Consider the following 17,681-nt stretch of genomic DNA (forward strand, 5'->3'; position numbering starts at 1 on the left):
TACTCTTTACTGCTTCAGTGTGAACATGTAGGTCAACTGATTCAGAATTTTCACATGGTGAACTCTAGTCTTGCTGGATTTGTAACTATTTTATAGAATCCTAGGATCATAGAATATCTCAGACTGGAAGGGACCCTTAAACATTGCTGAGTCCAACTCCCTGCTCCTCACAGGAGTACCTAACACTAACCTAAGAATGTTGTCCAGACACTCTGAACTCTGACAGGCTTGGTGCTGTGACCACTTCCCTGTGGAGCCTGTTCCAGTTACCCTCTCAGTGAAAAATCATTTCCCAATGTCCAATCTGAACTTCCCCTGCCACAGCTTCATCCCATTTGCTTGTGTTCTATCACTGGTCATCAGAGAAAGACGATCAGCACTTTCCCTCTCTGTTGCCCCCCTTCGGGAAGTTGTAGACTGTGGAGAGATCACCCTTCAGCCTTCTCTTCTCCAAGCTGAATAAACCAAGTAATCTCAGCCACTCCTCATAAATCTTGCCCTCAAGATGTTTCCCTGTCTTGTTCACTCTCGTCCAGACACATTAATAGTTTGATGTCCTTTGTTCAGTATTGAACAGTGTGAGAAACTGTCTCCAAAAACTTATCTGGATCATCTGTAGTTCAGAAAAACTGGTGAAGGTACTTTAAAATAGCAAAAAAGCAGCTGAAAAGATCTAACAGAGTTGCCCTTTGTGTTTCTTGACCCAACGTTTTTGTTAAGTGTCGAAGGGAGGAGTTTCTTCACACTAACCCACTTTCCAGTATAAGTAGTTGTGAAGGGCCAGTCACTGAAGGCTCTGTATAAACTTCCCCTAAACAGCAGATGTAGGTAGAGATTTTTAATACTGAGTAGATCTCCAAATTTGTAAAATGCCCTTGAGTTAGTATTTAATTGCAGAAGCCCTCAAATTAGATTCTCAAATGTTCACCTAGAAGTTCAAAAGTGTACCCTTGACTTCCTCTCTGTCACGATAAACACAAAGAAAGGATTAATTCACTTTGGGCAGACTGAAATATAACAGTAGAGATGAAAAGAAATATTCTGCTAAGCAAGCCACATGTTTGCAACAAAGCCATAAGGAACTCCTTCATTAAATTTTGCAGTGCCTTAGTATCCATGTAAAGTGCATGAGGTCAGAAGACCAACATCACATGTTTAAAATCGTAATGGTATTTTAGTAAAGATTTCATTCAACAAGATTTGTAAAACAGGAAGTTATGATTTACAGCAATGGTATGTGTTTCAGCATTAAGATATCTATTTTTTCTAGAAGAAAATCCCAGAGTGTCAAAATAACTTTAACATAGCCATACTTTTTATGGAAATGTAAGATAAAAGAGCGGTACATTGCTCAAATTATTTAAAGAGTTTTAGAAACTAAAAGCTACCAAATCTAATTTTCTTTTTTGATATATTCCAGATTAACAGGCTGCAAACATATTGCTGTAAGAAAGTATTTGTCACAACTTAACAAAAACTCCAGCATTCCTGGGAAACATGACAGCCACACGGAATTTGTGGAGACATGTTTACAAAGTTCATAAATAGGTTAAAGCCTTAAAAGTTTAAACTAATTCTAAGTTCCTTGAAACCAGCCCAAAGCAAATACAAAAAGAGGGGCAGGAAAGAAAGAAAACTTTCCCTACTCTTTGACACTTTCCAGCATGCTACTGTGCATGTTATTTACTTACTAAAGCCCTGTACTTACCAAAGGTAATGCATCATAAAAGTAATGAAAATATAATAAATCATTAATAGTGGGTGTTACAGGCACATAAAAACTAATTACATCTCATTCAGTTTTTGAAATCGCCACATGTCCAAATTCTAGGATTTGAAACTTTGCACATTAAAGGCTTTTATGTTTTGCCTTATTCTTCTGGATACGATAGAATAACCTAGAATTAACTCTGCTAACGCATGGCACAGTGACTTCTGTATACTTATGAAGGTTGCCTGATGCTTCTGTGAGAAAAGCCCCTTTTCAGATGCTTAGACTTTACCAGCTGTAAGATATAGGCTGATATTTTTCATGCCACCCTCAGGTTGATTTATAGTTTTACATTTCAGCTGAGAAATGTAAACCATTTCTGAGAAGAGAAAATGTGTTGGTTTACCCACATTAATAGTAGTAATAATAATAATACCGATTGAAAAAAAGAAAACAAAGCAGATGAAAAAAGCTGAGAGAAGCCACTGCTGGAAAGCAGTTTCACAACAACACCACTGAAACTCCAGATGTGTCTGTCTTTGTCATTCCCAGTAAGATGCAGCCAAATTCAGCCAAGACTTAGAAATACAGCTCAACATGACCAACACATTTGTGCATGTGGTAGAGTTTCCCTCCCAGCAAAAGAGAATAAGCACTCCAGACTGTGTGAGCATCCTGTTTGTACTGCCTATGAAAAGCCCAGATTTGCAGAAAACTGAAAGACCTCTGGGTTCTTGTGAACTGTAGCATGACAAGGGTGGGACACAAATATCAAATAAGAAGCCTAGGAGGGAAATTAACAGCTGGAGACAGTGGGAATGGAGAATGCACATGTAGCTGGAAGGGTGACCACATGCCAATAAGACAGATTAAAAAAGAAGGATTATAAATGAGGAAGAACTGGTACTAGCTAAGCAAACAGACTGAGAGAAGAAGGGGAAAATGAAGTTTGAAGGAGTAAGTGAATGATGAAAATGCTAGGACAGCAGACAACTGAGTCACACAAAAAAGAAAGATTTGTGGGAGACAATGCAACACAGATCAGGTATGTGAGCAGTAAATCCCCCACTTCTATATCGTCTCCTTCTCAGAGCTTGCAAGAAAGCCTAAATTATATTAAGTCTTGTGATTCATTGCTGCATAACAACTGTTACTAGTTCAACTGATACACTATTCCCCAGTAGTCCTATTCTCTGTACAGTGGGGCAGCTCTGCTGTCAGGCTCCCTGCTCCACTTCTAGAATGAGCAAAAGAGCTTTGTGCTCTGGAATCTGCAGTTTCACAATGCCGATTTTCTTTCATGTCACTATGATACCCATAAACTATACCCATCAGGCTGTCCCACATTGTTTCTTGAAGGCTTCACCTGCTTTCTTTGTGGCACTCTCTTTCCCTTATGCGTATACACACATGTGCAATCACACACAGAGAGGGTAGAATTTAATCTGACAAGATATGCAGATGAAAGCTGGGAAATAGTGCAGTTATGGTTTACCATGTAATCTTAATTCAGCCTTTTGTGCACAGAGTTTAGGATACAGTTTATAAAACTGCTGTGTCACTGAACCAAGAATGGACCTGATGGAAAAATAAGAGTCATGACATAAAGACAGGGTTACCTACAGAGATGAAAAGGTGAATGAGGCAGAACCTTCAGAAAACTGGAGAAACCTCCAAGATCAGCAAAGAAAAGAAAATTTCAATTTCCTCAAAACCTGACAGTTTTCTTGTTTTATTTTGGTTTTTCCCAGTTTTAATTTCAAATAAATTCACAATATTCTTCATAAAAGAAAGCCAGTTACAATCCTTTTGCCCTTTTTATTCAGTTAGATATTATTCAAAGAAGATGAAAGATATTTTGAGAAGCCCATCACTACAAAAAAATTAAGAAAAAAATTAAATGCTTAAATCCAAACACATCTAACAACATGTGTTGCTAAATATTGAAACGCTATTCTGCTTTTCCCCATGTTCAGAGCAAAAACCTTGGAGGAAAAAAAAAAAAAGATATAATCTTAAGAATCCCTTTGATGTCAAAAGTTTCTCCAAGTTTTAGTCTCATGAGTCCTGCCTTGGCGAAAGGCATGAGACAATAACATGCTCCAGGCTTTCAATGTGATGCTAGACAACTCCCTGAAGCTGAACTTTTCCTAGGTCAGCTGCTAATGGGCTGTTCTTCATTTTCTGGCTGTCTAGATTTCCATTCCTGGATGTGACCCATAAAAAAAAAAAAAAAAAGGACCCACACAATGACAATTGAAGGTGGTAGAGATTGCACTTTGAATGTTCCATAACTTTGAATGTTTTATCATAAGTTACCTGAAAATAATCCAGGTACTGCCTGGATTAAATTTGGCACCTAAAATTAATGCCAGGCCAGCCTCCATCTCTGTACTGTAGTTTGCAATTTGCACTGTGGGAATGACTATAATAGTCCACTGTGAAAATGAAATGTTTGTGAAGTGTTTGTTCTGCATTGACATATCCCATAATAAATCTTCAGAGAAAATTAATAACATTGTTTTCAGATGTGGGTTTGACTAGTATGCAGTAAATGGGCCACACAAGGAGGAGCAAGGAGAAAATATTGAACAGTTGCTAATTAAACCAAATAGAGCTATCCTAATCTGTCCAGTCTGTGCACAGAATTATACAGAAATCTTGAGAGGGGAAGGGAGGAAAAAGATCTAACAGTGCATATGCAGAGCAGAAACTGGGTTTTGCAGAGAACTTCTGTTTCTATGATTCCTATTTAATCAAGATCTGACTTTAATTTTTGTACTTTTCCCAATACTTGTGAACAACATCGTTTACAGGGAAACAAGCTAACAACTGGTCATATTTAATGTCAGAATTGCAGTATGTCAGCTTCTACTGGAAGATGCAACTACTTCACCAAATCAACATTTTCATTTTAAACAATATCACAGAAAGCTTCTGGAACACAACCATCTGGGTTTAGGTTACATTATGAGGGTCTTTTGAAGGTTGCTTATTTGTGTTGGACAATATTGATTTTTACACTCTTGATTTTGCTTAAGTAATCTACATTAGACGCAGTGCAAGTTGAGAGAGGACTGACTCTGTTAACTTGGTGCCTTTTCCACTCATCATCATAAGGACACCTAGCTCTGAATCTGCTCTGAACAACAGTTTCTGTTCAGTGATCTACACAAGTGTTTCCCAAATACATGCTATGACTTACAGAATGATTCCATGACTACTGATGACCCTCAACATATATATCCAGAGACATACCAGAGAATTACTCTTTAATGTATGTACAAAACTTTGGTCTTTGTAACTGGTTAAAAACAGAAAGAACAAGCAGTTGTAATCCTTCCAGAATTAAAATTATGACAAATAGTGTCTTAACATGACTGCTGTTAGGCTACCTGCTTGGCTGAAGATCCATATTCCAGTATATCAACTCCACACACCTGGCCACTGAAAGACAGGTCCTGCCTAGTTACAGCAAAAAATGTAACAACTTTGTTAGACTACATTCTCCTACTTTAACATGTGAGAACAAAATGATAAGCATGAAGAATTCTACCACATCTGTTTTCTGGATATAAGAATCTATTCTCAATCAATCAATCAATAAATCAATCTTTTATATGTCTGGTAATTTCATCTCTTGGTAGAACAACACTCTTGCTATCAGATAGCAAGACATTTTCCTTCTGTTTGGCAACTATCAGCAACCAATAATCATGCGTATTTTTCCTGGCATTTTTTTGTCTGTAAGTTGGTATAAAAACAGAAACAACTTTCATTAGCTATAGTGGCTACCTCATCTAATTCAAGGGCTAGACAAAAATGAGCAGTGCTTAGTGACCTAAATTCCTCACATATTAAAACAAAGCATATTTCTGTTAGAAGCCAGTATTCTTAGAAGTTATTTGAAAAGGCTGGAAATCCAAAGGAATGGAGAAGGGAACAAACCTGATGCTACATATAAAGGCATCCATGCCATTCCTTTCAACACCCTCTATTTCCGTCTCTCCCTCTCATCCCTTCCTCCATGCACCAGAATACTTTTAGAAATAATTGTAAGATACTCATTATTTCAGCATCTCAATCGCATTATAAGACATACAGTATTGCTTACAGGTCTGAATTCTCTTCACAAATCTTATTTTAAGGGCTACTTAATGTCTGTAGATACTGAAGCCTCAGGGATCTCCCAGTCTTCACCACAAAATGTACAGTAAAAAAAGATTCTCCTTACACTCTCAAAAATGTTTTCAACAAATAACATAAAAAGTGTATGAAGAAGAGACAGCCTGTTTAACTAAAATTTGTTAAAAAATGTGTGTTTCTGAACTAAGATTTCTCAGAAACTATGTATTCATTATTCTATCAGCTACTTGAATGAAGCCTAAAAACAGCTGTTCCGTAAAGCACGAAGTATCTAAACTGTACCTCCATTCACTTCAGTGAAAGTATAGCAAATTCAACTGAGGCTGAAAGTTGTAAAGACAGATCCGGCTATATCCATGTTACAGGGTCCAGGCTCTTTAGTATAAATTGCACAGGTAGAAGAAATGGGAACTAGAAACAATAAAGGAAATTAGAAGTTGAAATTAATTTAGGAAACAATTGGTGCAATAGTAAAGAAAAGAACAATGTTGAAATTGGATACTTGAAGGATCAATATTTTAAAGCCAGTTTTAAAACGGCAACTTTCAAATACTTCATAGGGTTGTACACAGCTTGCTCCATACCAACCTAGAATGGAAAATCACTTGTGCAATATTTTTTCACTTACAGGAAAAAAAAACCCAACAAACCCAAACCCCACCAAACTAACCCAATCACAGTTATGAAATACCTACCTACAGTTGTCTAGAGTTGTATTGCTCTGAAAATGCAAGAGAGAGAAACTAGACAGTGTATTTCTTCAAGATTTTATCAAGGTACACTAAATGTGTAACATTAACATAAGAAAATGCGGTATTTTATTTATAATCACAGTGGAAAAGAACAGAAAAAAATACAGAAACCTAAAGAAAGCTGCTTCTCCTGTGGTTACGGGAATAGAAAGTCATAAAAAGTAAGGTAATTCCATGAGGAGAGTTCTAAACACAGAAGCAATCACAAGAAAGGGCAAAATATTTGTCAATATCATATATCCAATATTCCCCAAACCTAAATCAAGTTTCTCCTATAGGCAAAAAGAAAAAACAAACTGAATGCAAGAGTAGTAGCAGGAGGAGAATCTGGAACTGTAAGACCATACTAATTCCCGGTACCAATTTCGAGAATTAATATTCAAACTAGTATTGGATTGGTTAATACACACTCAGTAATTCCATATTTTATGTCAGTGGTCTTTTTTAACTACCATGATCTGCACATTTTGTTTCATCTGCAAAAGTCAGCTTTGTGACTGTCATCAGAACAGCACGTGGTGGCACTAAAATATTGCTTGCAAGGTCAGACTGTGCGCTTAGCAAGCTGATATTGCATGCAAGCTCAAGCTATGCTTGGCCTCACTCACCATTTTGATTGTGTTCCCATCACTGATACAATTTTTTTCTCACCTCAAGTTAGTAGTTTCCACTTTCCAAGTTACATTGAAAGGTTCAGTAAATTCTGGTCATTAGAATGATTGAAACATGATTTCTTTATGGCTGACCCACTGACATCACTCAAAAGTCTCAGATCAAGAATGTATTTTTTACGGTATAATAAGAATAAATTGTAATTGTCCAACTGGATAGATCATTAGTTCAAAACTACTTCAGTTGGGATAGTTAGAAATTATTTAATAAGATCACAGCTTTAGAAAGATTTTAGAAAGGTTTTATTCTTTTAACTCATTTTGGTCTGTTTCACAATTTCAGGCCCTTCTGTTTTGATAATGTTTTTATTCATGACAGATTTTTTCCTTTGCTCTCAGATTGTATATAATGCTTCTTTTAAAGAGGACAGAGCAGTCAGATAGGATCTCTTGAAAAAGAGATTATGATGCTTTAGGGATGGCAGGCTGAACTCAAGGCTACAGGAATCTCAAGAAAACTCTCAAATTCTGTAGCTCACATACTGACTACTAACAGGAGAAGGGAGCAGACACCTGTGCCTAGGAGACTGTGAGGAAGATGGTGAAAAGAAATTTCCTGGGACACATAAGGAGCTTTCAGCAAGGTAAAAGTCTGAACTAAAAATACAAATCAAACCGTGGAAGCAAAGACCTATATTCAAGTAAGTTTACCAGGAAAAAAGCCAAATATAACTTCTTTTTTTATTATTCCTTCCCTACTCACAGTTAAGTATTTCACAGACATAAAACTATGATTTCAAACTAAAACTGTGTTGTTTCACAGGCACCCCAAAGTTCCTGTGAATGTTGAATTTCCACACTAAAGAAACAGGGGGAGCAGGAAAAAATACTGGTTGGTAGATCTCTGCCATGCAGATCTCAGATCTTCAGGTTCTTCTTAAGTTACATAGTCCTTTCACAGTTTAGCTTATGAGTAGTCACATTTGTACTGGCATCTATCAAACAGGTCCCATTATATCACAGAAAAATACTAGAAATAACTTAGCATTGCATGGAAAGTAGAACCAGAATGTTTGGTCTCCTTAACTTAGCACTACGAAATGGCTTTGAGAGCTTTCCTTCAAGCAGTTCAGATATTTTCAACGCAATGCTTTTTCAGATGCCTATCAGCTTCTCAGTATATTTCACTGCTAGCATAGGTACTTCTAGAGAAAACTGATACTTCCAGCTGGAGGAAGAGGGTGAATTACTTTCATCATCAAGACCTCTGCTCAGTGAATGTTTGTTTTCCTTTAGAAATCACAGCTGACTGCTTATTTGGTGAGGCACTAATCCCACTTATGCCTGGACCAAAAAGGCTCAATGAGGCTAATTTTTTCTCAAAACCACTACTGCCTCTTCACATTAATGTAGGTCAGGTCCTATTTTTGCCATTTGTGCTCCTGCTGCGGGCTGCCTCTCATCCTTAGAAACTCACTGAGAATCAAGATGAGAGAAAGAATACCAAGATAGCACTCTATTCTTTAATTTTTTTCTTGCAAGGCTTTTGGAATGCCTAAAACCTGACGAATGTTTTGGTTATAAATGTAAAGGAAGAAATTTTTTTGCCTTTCACGTTGAAAGGGTACTGATGTGGTGAAGAATTCAACTGATTTATTTTCTATTTAGAATCTTGATGGTTAGGGACTAAATGTTGACTTTTCAGAAACTCAGGAAAAATCCTGGGTAGGTGATAGCTGAAAGGTGAATCAAAGCATGGTATTAATGGTATCATATTAAATCAATTAGAAAAGAAAAACTGTGAATTTTACTGAACCTACATCAAAGATACATTCAGTCTGCAATATATAAATAACTTGCTTGGATATTTTGGCTTGGAGTTTTTTTGTTTGTTGGTTTTTATTTTTCATCTTCTGCTTATTAAAATATTAATTATATTCTAAATTATTAATATTCTGTATAACAATAAAATGAAAGAAAACTAACAGGAAGTAAAAATCAACATGATCATCTTGTTACCAGATTAAAAATGGAAATGTATCTATCAAGACCCTGAAAAAGACAAGTCTGGCCCTTAAGTAATAATCTGTTTGTTTACACATCAGAAAAAGATGAACACAGTAAACTGCATGTATCACAGATCTGCTTAATTCCTGCAGCTTCAGGCACACATTGTTGTGAAAACTCTGTCCTTTCAATTTCTGCACAGCTATCAGAAATTTCTTAAAACCACAGTGCTGATAACAGACTGGTGACAACAACTGATTTTATTAAGCTGATCCTGCGGTTTGGTTTAGATTTCTGAAAGAACATTGTACAAAATCCTGCAGTGTCCTTTTTGTCTATGACTCAGTTCCACAAAACTACTTTGGTTTTTTTTTTTGCCTTTTCCCTAATCCTATAATCAGATCACAAGCTTTCTTAGTACACTAAAAGAAGAACGAAAGAACCAAAGAAACCCACTAAAATTTGGGTTTGCTTACAAAACAACCCTGAAGATGAAGTAAGAATTTTGTATTTTCAGTGCATAAGCTCCTTTGGCACTATATTCAAGTCTACACAGATTTTTCGTAATTACAATATAAAAGTTATGTTTATTGCTTATAACACTGGCTGTTCTGCAAATTGCCACTACAAATCTGATTGTTTTTGGTTTTCAGTCAGCAACAATCCACAACAACCTTAGAGATAAATATATATATATGATTGCCACTATTAGACGAGTAGTTAGTATATATTAAATAGCCAGGGCCAGATCCCAGGCTACTGAATATCCTGGTCTCAGCTGTAACAGTTATTTTTTTCTCCTTCCTAGTAGCTAGTGCAGTGCTGTGTTTCGGCTTTAGTTTGAGAACAATGCTGATAACACATCGATGTTTTAGGTGTTGCTAAGTAGCGCTTATCCTGATCAAGGACATTTTAGTCTCATGCTCTGCCAGTGAGGAGGGGCTCAAGAAGGCGTGAGGAAGCAGAGACAGGACACCTGACCCAAACTAGCCAAAGGAGTATTCCATACCACAACAGGTCATGGCCAATATATAAACTGGGGAGAGTTGGCCAGGAGGGGCAGAATACTGTTTGGGGATAGGCTGGGCGTCAGTCAGCAGGTGGTGAGAAATTATATTGTCCATCACTTGTGTTTATTGGGGTTTTTTCTCTTTTCCCTTTTATTTTTATGTTCTATCTCCTTGTTATTTCCCTTATCATTATTATTATTAGTAGTAGTATTGTATTATACTTTAGTTATCAGACTGTTCTTATCTCAACTCGTGGGGTTTACATTCTTTCAATTCTCCTCCCCATCCTGCCCTGGGGAAGACGGAAGAAGGGGAGGTGAGCAAACGGCTGTGTGGTTCTGAGGTACCAGCTGTGTTTAAACCATGACACTGAAGAAGTATCTTGAAGTATCTTGCTACATAGCAATTAAAAGCAACAGATCAGATCATCAAGGAGGGTGTAAATCCTGAGGTGACTGCCACTTTGTCAAAACAGCTGCCTTACTAGTAAACAAGATGGTATGGGAACCATAGAACCAATATGCTATAGTTGTGCAGGTCCTGCCATCAACAACTGAATAAAAAATTTTAAAAAAAGTCAGTTTACACATAAATAATACGGTAATTATGTCCTCAATTCACTCAGATTGTGTATTTAATATCAGGACTCACTGGTGTCTAATGATATTCCTTGTGTTGTCTTGTTTAGAGAAAATATCATATTTAAACAAAAAATTATTTATGTTTCTGATTCCATTCTCACTGAAGGCACCAGCATTTTTCCATCTTGACTATGAAGTAGATTCAGACACACTACAGTATATGCTGTGGTAGTGAAAATTAAATTAAATCATCTCTTTGTCTTGCATTTTCTGCTGCAGATTAGCACTTAACATTTTGTTAACAAGGACTGATGATAGTACATTTAATGACCAGCAAGATAGCACTGCTTTAAATTTTCTAATGAATCTGGCTTTTCAGAATGCTTGGAAGCAGACCACAGTCAAAGATTACTCACTGAGATGAAACAAGATTTAGTTAAAAAAAAATGTTTATATTAATCACAGCAGAGAATATCTGACTTAGCAGGACTTTTAGGTTTTGTTTTAAGTCCAAATATTATGAGAAGTAACCTCTTTTTGTTCCTCTGCAATTTTTCTTCAAATCTGTAACATGAAGGAATGTAAGTATCTAATACAACAATAACTTGCTTTTCTGAAAATATGAATGACTTTTAAGGAGCCATGTTTCTGTAGGAATTATCAGTTTTTACCAGCTGGAAAAGTATTTTTATAGGTGCTATATTGGCTAATTTACCAACCAATGAACAGATATAAGCAAATGATATTTCTTGGTAAGAATCTGGGGCCTTTCATCTGCTTAATTTAACAAAAAACATAGAAACTTATGTAGTTCTAAAGTCAGCAGGGTAGAGTTTCATCTGATTCCTGTAGGGCTGGTTTGGCCCACCTCATCTAATTGGAATTTTCAATAAATTCAGTTAAGTATTAAAATGTAAAAATAGTTACTGTTACTATTGTTCAGAAGTTGGCATTGATTTTCATAAACAGAATCAAGTATCAATATAATTATTTAACATAAAAGCACAAGGAAATACTATGGAACTTTGGGTAAATAAAAAAACATATTGAAAAGTGAAGTCCCAAGCTGCTTCTCAAGGGAGCCACAGGAATAGAAGAATATCAGTGGATGAAAAAGAAAACCAAACTACCTATTCATCTGTCCAAATAAAAGGCCAGCCCATCTCTGTCATGGCTTAAGCCCAGGCCGTAAATCAGAACCACGCAGTCCACTTCCACCCCCAACCTTTCTTTTCCCTTCTGGAGGGACGGGGAGGAGAATCGAAAGAATGCAACTCCCACAGGTTGAGATAAGAACAGTTTAATAACTAAGGTATAACACAAATCACTACTGCTACCACCAATAATAATAATGATAAAGGAAATAACAAGTGAAGAGAATACAACCGCTCACTGACCGGTACCTCACCCCCACCCAGTCGTGATCCAGCCCTTCCGGGAACTCTCAGTTCTACATCCTGGGCATGACGTGCTATGGTATGGAATACCTCTTTGGCTAGTTTGGGTCAGGTGTCCTGTCCCTGCTTCATCCCGGCTTCCGCTCCTCCCTGGCAGAGCATGAGACTCACAAAGTCCTTGGTCAGGGTAAACATTCTGACCAGCAACTGAAAACATCGGCTTTATCAGTATTATTCCCAGGCCGAAAGTCAAAACCACAGCACTGCACCAGCTACTAAGAAGTAGAAGAAATGACTGCTACTGCTAAACCAGGGCAACCTCAAATAAAGTCTATTTACATAAAATAAAGTACATTGGAAGTGTTGTGTGTCTCAGAACAGTCTTATTATCTAAATGTTATTAATTTCATTTGCAATACGTTATTTATGACAAAGAAGACTTTGCAGTGTAAAGTCTCTTGAGGCCTGGGCAGATGTAGAAGAAAGTATTATCTTCTATAGAAAGCAACCTATTTAAGAAAGCAATAAACTAACTTAAACGTGTATATGATTTTTTTTAATACATTACTCCAAAAACTTTACAAGTGCACTAACTAATGCTCATTTTTAACTCATACAAAGTACCTGCAAAAAAAAAAAAAAAAAAAAAAAAAAAAAATCCATGGTTTACACCCTTATGTCGTACTCCATTTTTCAAAATATTTGTATACTCTCTTTGACAGCATTTGTGTTGGCTGATACCATTATACTTTAGTTCACTAGCTATGTTTGTGTCATGTTTGCATTGCAAACATGGTATGATGCAATTAAGCATAGTTTAAGTACATTTGCAGTTAAGGTTTTCTTTGAGACATCATCATTGCTGTTCATGTTTCTCCTGATTTTATAAATAGAAAATTAATTATGAACATGAAAAATGTTAAGGTTCGAATTTAAATAAGTAAGCCTTTTATAATAATGATAATAGAAAAGAATATTGAAGTTGAAACTTTCTGTCATTAAAGTGCAGGCACATGATATTTCCTACAGCTGATTTTAGTTATGTTTATCCTGCTACAATGTGGCACAAAAGAAAAGCTTTTTAGTTTAAAAAGAGAAGTGATTTAATTGGCCTAGCTGAAGTATTAATATCAATTGAATAGGCTGCCTATGAAGATATAGGAAAAGTGGCAGATTGTCTGTGTTTTCTCATGCTGTCATCTATCTCATCTCATCTCATTTCAGATCTCATTTACCCTACATCATTCTTGCATTTTTTTAACAGGGAAAGAGAAAGAAAATGAGGGGTATTTTCTGGTTCCTGTCCCATCTCTGCTTTTATCAAGAACAATAGTAATCCTGCATTCCATATAACTCATATGCTTAGAAGGCAGAAGCATCTTTTCTATCATCTCTGTTCCTCTTCTCCTGGTATCTGCAAAGACAGAATTTATAGCTCAGTCTATTGGGATGTAGGTTCTAAGCTATCTCATACTGTTTTTTTATACTGGCAAATGCTATTTGGAAGCAAAAATAGACATGGAAAAGATTTATTATTCCAATGGATTATAATGGAATCCTTAGAGCTATGCATTTTACAAAATATTAAGATTTAGCCCTGGAAGACAGAAGAAAGAAATATGTTGGGGTCAGATTTAAATGTTAATCTAAGTTAGGGGATTTTTTAAAAACAATAAACAACTCTTTCACAACTAATATATCTCATCTGAAAAACAAAACAAAACATCTGTATCATGGAGAAAGACACCAATCTGGCCAGGAAATCAAGAAAGATGACAATAGCACTTTAACAGATTTACTACTGTGAAAAAAGTCATACACATTACAGAAACGTTCCTGATAACAGTGACAGATCCACTGTGCAGCAGAGCTGGCTCAGCAGCCTTGCCTGAAATGCCAAATTTCCAGCCTTTATGTGCTGGCAACCTGAGAGGACACTAGTTTAAACACCACTTTTCTAAAGCTAAACACTCTCAGACCAAGTTATTATTTATACACAATTGATTATGCTTATGTGTCCAAGTTAGCAAAGCCAAGATAATGCCTGAAGCATCAGAGGGATCAAACTGAGGAGCTTAGCAGGGTAATTATTCTTGCATTTTTATCCATTTGATAGCAGGGTTGGGTTCAGCTAAGAGGTACACCAAAAACACTGTACTGAGCTCCCTCACTATGCACCTGACCACCTGGTTGTGTCACGAGAAACCCATCAACGTTTTTCTGCTCCCTGAGCTGCTCATTCTCACATCCCAGCTTTTGTTTCTATTGTTAGGGGTCAACAGTGCACATAGAGCTTTACAATCTACTGAAAGCTACTGGAGGGAGCTTGAGGGACCACTGTATGAGAGTCAGGGTCCTTTGCTACAGTAAGTAATGAACTGTTTAAATTCCCATTAGTTTTCAAGATTAATTGCTGATCTGATTTTCTTGTATCATTGGTCACAAGATGACATCATTCCAGGTATTGCTCATCAACCAGTTACAAGACCATGAAAATATGAGTAATCTTCAGGTTTCCTGAGCCAAGCTTATTCAAATCCTAAAAACGTATTCAGTATCTCTGTTTTTCTTTAAGTCATTTCTTGCTGCTGCAATACCAAAGACAAAAGAATAACACGGAAAGGGAAATTCTTATTTCTGCAGCAGAAGCAGCAAAGATAGGTTCTATACCTCTGCACATATTTTGTGATGTGCTACAGCAATTTGAGACTTTTAATTAAACATTCTGTCTTGTTTAACACAGTGACAGCTCTATGGACTGGGTAAATCTGTATCTGATTTAATCTTTCCTGAGACATTATAGTATCTATGGGTGTATGCATTTATTTATGTATGTATGATGCAGATTTTTCCAAATGCTCACTCAATTTTAAAGATTGTAATTGCAAAACTGAGGCTTGCAAGTACTGATGTAATAATACCGGTTATGGGACAGCTTATGCAGGTCCACCCTTTGGCAGACACAATTCATAAGTGCACCTGATATTTTCAATACTTACTTCCTCTCCAATTGACATATTAATCTGCTTCTGGAAAAGTCAGATATTTCCCTTCCCCTTCTTTGGCTGATGTCTTAGCTGTCTTGGCCAGTATAAAAGCGAACAGCGCAGCTGAGCTGGGGGAAATTATACATAGCTGTCAGCTGGGTTAATGGAGAGTACTCACCCAGGAAATTATGATCCTCCAGTATTGTTGCACAGAAACATCCTTACCTCCAAGATAATAAGAATGTAGCCCCTGCTCAAACAAATGCTTTCATACAGCCTTGTCCAAAAGATGTTTTCAGGCTTTGCCTTTATGAAGAGGGGCAGGAGTCCACATTAATAGTTCAGTTTTCTCACTGTGGCAAGTAAGTTCCAACATCAAAAGTCCACGACAAAGTTGTTGTCCTTCACTTAAAGATAACCAACTACAACTAATTGGAACATCTGAAAAATGTGGTTCTATTTTTCGAAATTTCTCAGGAGTCTAATTCTCACAGACATGGGAGTTTCTTAGTATCTAAAGCTTGAACATAGACATAATTGAATTTATTGACTTTTTTGTAGGAGATGAAACTAATGTAAGATTTCTCTCTTTCTAATTATCTTTGTGAAAAGATTATGTATCACAGTTCTTCTTTGTTGTAGAAGCATCAATTTTACTTGAAGTAGCAAAGTACTGCACTAAGGACAGAGGGAATATCAAGATTAGGACACTCTGAGAACCAAGCTTATCTCTGAAATTATTCTTACAGTTTACCTACCATGGAAGTTCTACCTGAAACTTTTCTGGTGGCCACACTGGAGGAGTCCTCTCACTTCTCAACTTTCTGATTTTCTATGTCAAGGGATGTCACCACAGACTGTGGTCTTTCCTTCAGTCCAGGCCTTGTGGGAAGTCTCTTTCCTTTATCCAGCCAGCTCTCTATGAAATCTCTAGGAAGTTAACTGTGTTCTTTTATAGATGACAGGCACCAGAAAGCTCTGTCATTTTCAACAATAACCAACCGCTAAGTGTATCAGTGTTCTGATTACCCTCACAGTCAAGGGAGCCCCAAGGTTTTGGAAGGAGCACCACAAGGAAGCTTTCATCTTTCAATGTATTGGCAGATAAACAGAGCATCTGGACTAATAACAAAGGAAAGCAGCATGTTAAGAACTTTACTACAGTTTACTGTAAAATAAATCCTGAATGGCAAGTCTAGGATCTTCTTCACCATGATAAAGAAATCTGACATGCTTTCATGCATCACGCTTTCCATTGCATCAGAAGGTAGCCCTTAGGATGGTATTCTCCGTCAGAGAAACGGATGTCGAAATCAAGTAAATCAGTACTAGAACAAACGCAGATGGCACGCTTGACATGTGTATCTATATGAATGAAGGCTTTATTATTAGGTGATGGACCAGAGAAGCGAAAAGAGGGAATTTCAAGACCTGGACCCAAAGAACTTGTATATCTTTTCCCATCTTGCTTTCCTGATCATGGCAGATATGATGAGAACAGTTTGGCTTTTTGATGAGAGTGAAAATAACTTCTTTTTCCCTCCACATTCCCATTGTCACAAAAGACACACAGATGATTAGGCAAAGAGTTAGTGGAAACAGCTAACAGTTCATATTTACCAAATGTAGGCCTAGGTTAAAGATAAGATCAAGATTAGAGACTTAGCAGTCTGACAGGCAATTCCGGCATTTGCCATTTTTGTGTTTTGGTCACATTGATACATGTTTAGACCTCTTTTTACAATTCAGCAGTGTCTGGGATTATAAAGCCCAGTCGTTGTGGTTGCTGGAAAAATTCCCAGGGGATGGTAGAATTTGGCCTCTTAGCCTCTTGTCTGGTCTCTGTGTTTGCACATATAGAAACCCAGACACAGCTATGCTCTGCAGTCTAGACCAGCCCTTCGGATGTAGGTTCCTAAGGGAAAAAATACACCTCCTGGATTCTGTGTAAGACACTATACAGTATGCTTCTGAATTCCATGAAAATATCCAGCTGTCCTCCACTGAGTTAAGCAGCACTAGCACACTGGAGTCAAAGATAAGAGAGCTTTCACTGCACGAACCATGTTTTGTGAAGATGGCAACTGAATGGGTTCAGGCAAATTTTATTAGCTTTCAACAGGTCTCAGGACACTGTATTGATCCACTCTCTTTAATTTTTTAATGGAAGATTTATGTACCTTTAAAATTTATTGGCTTATCACACCAATAGATAAAGTGGTGCTATGATTCTGCCAGAACATCTTTGGTTATTGAAAGCTCTACACTGTAGATAGGAGTGAAACACAACAGTGTGCTCTCTTGCAGTGGTTTGCATTTGTTTAATGAAAAGACATTGCATTGTAAGATAATTTGGGTAAATATAGCTAAATATGCAGAAAGTCAAGGATGTACTTTATATCACTGTGACATCAATTATCCTGTTCCCCCCATACAGCAGTTTTCTGAATACTTACATAAACCTGGGATACATCCAGAT

Source organism: Psittacula echo, assembly GCF_963264785.1.
Source record: "Psittacula echo genome assembly, chromosome: 3".
NCBI lineage: Eukaryota > Metazoa > Chordata > Aves > Psittaciformes > Psittacidae > Psittacula > Psittacula echo.